Genomic DNA, 6,422 nt, shown 5'->3' with positions numbered 1-6,422 from the left:
TTGACATGATGACAACGGTCGCTTTTTATCACCGCACCGCTCGCCGTCGGCAGGGTGTTTATCCTCACACCCTAGAACCTGCGCGTAAATGGTCGCGTACTGTGCGGTTTAGGAGGAATATCCTCCCGCGGACGCTTCAGCTATGGCATGAGCTCCCTGCCGAGGTTTTCCCGAGGGGCTACAGTATGGGGTTGTTCAAAAAAGGAGTGTACAGGTATTTAAAGGGTCGGCAACGCGCATGTGATATCTCTGATGTATTAGGCGTCCATAGGCTACGGTGACTGCTTACCATCGGACGGGTCGTATACTTGTTTGCCACCGACGTGACAATAATAATAATAATAAACTAACAATAATAATAACTCGTTTCAGCGAACGGTCTCATAGCGAAGAGTCTCGACCAACACCTTGAGAGACTCTCGCTAGGTGGTTGGATCAAGGGTCAGATGCAGAAGGCGGTGATCTTGGACACGGCGCGGATAGTCCGCCGGTTCCTCTCTCTGCGGCCCTGACCACCGGCAGCTTGGGCCCTCCGCTGCCGGCGGCACCCTAGGTTAGGTTTTTTATAATGTGTTTATATATTTTTTGTAATGTTTTGTAAATGTTTTTGTATTTTACTTTTATATGCATGTTATAAAACCCTAACCTAAGACTCAAAATAAATAAAGGAAATAATAATAATAATGGCGTATATATAAGTATGTAAATGTTAAAATATTACTACAAAATCTTTCAAGTAAAAAGCAACCAAAGCATTTAGCAAGAAATATTTGGTGAATTACTACGGTATGAGAGAACCCCAAGTCGTAAATTTCTTGACCTACTTTACACCAACTTAATATCTGAATAACTCAAGTCATTATGCCCCAGAGTGACTTGTTCCCGGAGTAAGTTCAGAGCAATTTACAGCGTTGCAAACTCCGTTGTTTTATGTGCCGTTTTCAATAAACAAACTCTTATAGAAAAACTGAAATCCAAACTAACACAAAAGATAACATTTCCACTATTCTCGTGGCGTCTATTGTCTTGTCTCAGCTATGAAGCGCCGCCAACATTGCTCGTTCCAGGCCAACTTCCTTTGGAAAAACTTTGGGGCATCCCATCTCGGTCTAAGGAGAGATTGCGAAATATTTCCGTCCCCGCGGTGTCATTTGCTAACTTTCAAGTTTGAGTAAGCTTAAAATCCTCAAGTTTTTGCGCTGAGAATGTTTGTAGAGGTTTTTTGATCCACGTGCCTATTTTATTTGTATACGATTTATTTTAAGAACATAATGTGTCATTTTTTACATAAATATGAAAACAAATTACCTATTTGAGATAAATTACAATGCAATACATTTTAGTCGTTTACTTATTCTATGCCTTTACAAGAACTTTGCTGTGCCTAGTTCTTCCGGTCACTTTCTATAAAATCCTTTAAAATAACAAAGACAAGTATCTTATGACTTAGCCATAAACTAAGCAAAGCTTGTAGGTACTATGGCTATGACATAAATATTAGTAGAAGTACTTACGTAGATAATGAACATGCTTATACGAGTATACATAGATAATAATACAATACAATACGCACTCTTTGTTGCACACCTCATGCAGTTTACATAACATCCATAACGCAACGAACAAATATTCGTGATAAACACACAAATAAATGCCCTTACCGGGATTCGAACCCGGGACTTGTTTTAAGAAATTTAATTCCTTTATCTAAATACGTCTGTTAAATGATGTTTTATCCAACGAAAGGTGAAAAAGAGTTGTTGAGTCGAATATACTCGCTGGAGTTAGGGCAATAAATATAAGATAATGGGGCAATTTCTTTAAAAATATTATGAAAAAGAGATCTGCTTCTATAAGAGCCTGCTATTGCGCGTTATGAAATATAATTGAAGGCAAATCCTTAGGAAAAGTTATCTGAAGAAGCTTCGCCAACTTTTCAAAACTTCGCTCTAGGTTGGACTTATTTTTAAATTATTAAGCACTTAGGTCTTATTCAATAGATCCTATTAAGACTCCAACAAATAGGTATGTTTGGTAGAAATCGTTCTGCAAACTTTTTTTCTGTTATTTTAGGAAGCTTTTAACAGAATTAAGCATCTCAGTTACGTGGTTTTCACACTATGACTCAAGCAAGCAACATTGACTTCAGCCTTAATTTCTGTGTCGATTCCTCATAAAAATTAATTAAACCTATCAAGCAGACCAACACTGTCATCTATCTATATAGTAATTTATTTAAATTACGCGAAGAGAAAAGGAGCCTGCCAAGATCGTGACGTATCTCAAAATTTCGAAACAGAAATATCGCTAGAGTAGCTATGAGAGCGTCAAGCGCGTTCTCAAGGGGCAGACATTGTTATTATACTTTGTTAAAAAGACGTTCTTGTTTTCATACTTAATGCTGTTATTTATAGGAACAAGGAGAAACATTATGTGGGTCGTAAAAATAAGGTTCTTGAAATATTCTTTGCTAGGGGACTAAACTTATTAAAACCTACATAGTTTATGTGAAGTGAACACATAAGATAAACGAGTATATTGAAACTAGGTAGGTACAGCGTGCGTCTGCTCGAACGATATGAAGCCCCGGAGGCGTATTCTGATTGTCATAACAGGTTATGAAGTTAATCTGGATTTGTTATGGACAATTGGACATGATCTGTTAGTATCAAAAGCAAATTTCCCAAAGTACCTAGCCCTATGTTCACGCTCCGTAGTCGTTGATATATATATACCTACAATATTTTATCAGATAGGCGTTTGGAACGTTAAGTTGTATCTAAAACTACATTACTGCTTTGGGTCAGGTAAGCCTATATAAAAAATAAGAGCAACGTTATACTGATTTATTCTGAGGTGATTTATTGATTTCTAGATGTCCGCAAAAAAACATAATTAAATAATTATACAAGTAAAAGGAAATGCCAGCAGCGGGCAGCGGGCATCTCGCTCGTTTTTGCCCAGAACGTGCAAGTTGTGGAATGAGCTACCTTCTGAGGTGTTTCCCTTGCGCTATGACATGGGGTTCTTCAAGAAGCAGGTATTTAGGGTTCTCAAAGGTTGGCAACGCATAAGTGGCTCCTCTGATGTTGGTTATGTCTATAGGCGGCGATGACTACTTTCCATCAGGCGGCTCGTTAGCTCGTTTGCTTCCTATTACATAAAATAAAACTTTAAATTGAAGCAACACAATTTTTTTCCTGTAATATTTATGTATAATTACGTCGTCAGACTCAAATTAATTCGAGAAAGTGACAAAAGGTAGGACAAAGCTACTTTTATCACCAGTGGCAATGTCAGGAAGGAATCGACTTTATATCAAATAACAGATATCAATAAGGCGAAATTCCTAATTGCAAAGTTTGACAGTTCGTTTTCATATGGTTTGCACATGTTTCGCACAATAACTATTGAAGAATTGAAATACGTTTTAACAGTCAAAGTTGTAGGCAAAGCTTTAAATTTATTTGCTTTTTCACAATGATAAGTGAAACTGAAAAAATAAATAAAATATCTTCATACTCTTTAAGTCCGTTGGCACAATATAATAAGTAAAGTGTACCATGTGCGGCCACGATGGAAACACGGAGGACATCCGTGTTATCTTGGCGCTGGGACACTTTTTTACTCCTTATTTATACAAGATTTTCTTGTTCACTTGCCAGAAATCTGTTCTGCAAGCGTAAATTACAAGTTTATCGAAAGTATAAGATAGAATATTTGAAGCTGAAATAGGAAGTTTGAGCTTTTAGAGAATTCCAGTGTCGTAGATTAGAGTGGCAAGTTACTTATTAGAAACTTATTTTTTTGAAAATCTGCCCTGCGAATTCTGGCGCACTAAAATTTACAGTGCAGCTTATACAAAAATTGCTTTACTTGGAAAATAATGAAACATGTTGTTATTAACGCTATTTACTTTTGGTTCAAAATGTTTAAGTGTCTGTGTGTGTGCGTGTTTTCGAATGCGTATTCAAAAACACTCATTGTCATTGACTTTTATTTGAAAGGGCACAGATCAACATAATGTTTCGTGTGTTGGAAACTTAGGTACAATGTTACAATAATACACAATGAAATCAAGACCATAATCAAATAATTTTTACGAATTTTATCTAATTGGAGGTGTAAATGAGCCGCGAACTACAAGTAAGCTCAACATTTCAATTGCACACAACACATTAATGGGTAAATCGCGTGTTTCACCCTCATTTATATTCCCAAAACAAACATTTGTTGTAGATATAATTATTTCCACCAAAATCAGCAATTGTGACCCATTGTTCGATTAGATACCTACAATAAAACTGATTTATATTTTGCTGCGTTAATCCGACAGGGCATAAGCACAAAACTGAACCGAAAGAGATGATGAAGTATAAAACGAAGCCCTAGCTAATTTGAAACTACATATAGATAACATCCCCCTTATTCATCAACGCACTACAAGCCTTAATTAGTTAATTAATATTATAATTTATAACCTTTTCTTAAAAATACATATTAAATGAAAATGCCAGATTGGAGCTTTTACTTGTATGTACCTACATTAAATTATGCGGATTTAAAGCTTGTGTCCATTTTAAACACCCACCAGTTTGAAAAGAGTTGAATAAAATCTGATTATTCATTTATATTTCTAAAAAAATCAATAATCCTACACGCCAGCTGCCTAATGGACTTCAAGTGGACCTGTCATCCCTGTCTCTCACGGGGCGTTCTACAAGACACGTCAAATGCTCAGGCTACTCTTAAGTGGTTTTACTTGCTTATCATACGTTTGATACCTAGTTTAGGTATGTACTCGTAGATTTTATCAATATTTATCAATCACCTACTTGTCCGACTGGCGAATAAAGGTGATATATTCCAAATAATTTTGAATGTTATTTCTTTGTCACACTCAGCGGCATAAACTTTTTACTTGCAAACTACATTTTGAAAAATAAAAACACTTATTAATAAAAAAAGCAATTAAAATTGTTATTAGGTAATTATAAACACAAAACAGTTCAACTACACCAAATTAATGCTAAAAAAATGTAATATCCGCAAGTAATTTGTAGCATTTGTGTAAAGATATTAGAGTTCAAAAACGTGATAATTTTGTCATCTTTAGGTTTCCGTACCCAAAAGGTTCACGGGACCCTATTACTAAGACACCGCTGTCCGTCTGTCCGACTATCCGTCTGTCCGTCTGTCTGTCACCAGGCTGTATCTCATGAACCGTGATAGCTAGACAGTTGAAATTTTCACAGATGATGTATTTCTGTTGTCGCTACAACAAAAAATAATAAAAAGTACGGAACCCTCGGTGCGCGAGTCCGACTCGCACTTGGCCGGTTTTTTTTTAATGCTCAAATGTATATTTACACTGTTTTAATTCCTAATATTATAGAGAGAACAAAATAGCAACTATTTACTTCAACGTATTTTTTAAACGGTGAAAATAACTTATAACAAATTTCCCATGATTTCTTCCATACAATTTGACGCAGCTATTGTCTTACTGCCTTTTTATTATTGCCTTATTGCCCTATTATATAGGTATTATAATGTAGGCCGTTTTTACCAGCGGTACACGCTTCTCATTTATTTTTGCATTTTGGAAGTTTCTGAGGCACAAAAGAGCAGGTTTATTAGAAACATTTGTAATTCACAGGAAGTACAATCGAATGTCATATTCCAAAAAAAAACATGCATGTTGTTAATCATCGCGTTTTAACCAAAGCATTCAGGTAACTAGTTTAAACTAGGGAAAACGCATTTCAAATAAGGTATTTAGGAAATATGGTTATGCGAGGGATAAATGCGTTTTACAGTAAAACTGATTTTTAAGTAGGTAGGTATTCAAAACAAACCAAATCCATTTTTTTTCATGGCTCCTCTACACTATTGGCGATGATAGACGAAGACTGGCGTGCACGATAGTGTAGGGGGCGTACTCGGCAGTCCCCGCCAGTCATCGTCTATCATCGCTTGTGACTGCGACCCGTGAGTTGTCGGTTTTTGGGCACGCATCAAAGGGAATCGCCGGGTGGTTGCTACAACAGGCGATAGTGTGGATGCTTGCACGATAATCTTGCCGATGATAGACGATGATACTATCCGCGATCATTGCCGGTAGTGTAGAGGAGGCATCATAAACGCGGCGACTGGAGAACTCATTATCATTGTACAATTTACAATTTGATTTGGATTATTTAAATCTAATTACATAAGTTTCCTGTAATATTTGATCGCGAGAAATAAAATAAAAATCTATTCACAGTTTAATCATAAACTTTTGCTGAGTGTACCGATTAAACTTACGTTTTAAGATTATCTCCTGACGGCTCAAAGCTGTCGTTAAATGTATATTTATTTGTCTTTCAAGCATAAAGGGGCTTACTTTGTCTTATTTACTGAAAAGGGACTAATTTTAT

Source organism: Cydia strobilella, chromosome 12 (assembly GCF_947568885.1).
Source record: "Cydia strobilella chromosome 12, ilCydStro3.1, whole genome shotgun sequence".
In the NCBI taxonomy this organism is placed as follows: domain Eukaryota; kingdom Metazoa; phylum Arthropoda; class Insecta; order Lepidoptera; family Tortricidae; genus Cydia; species Cydia strobilella.
The sequence above is the reverse complement of the archived record's forward strand: the minus strand, read 5'-3'. Positions refer to the sequence as shown.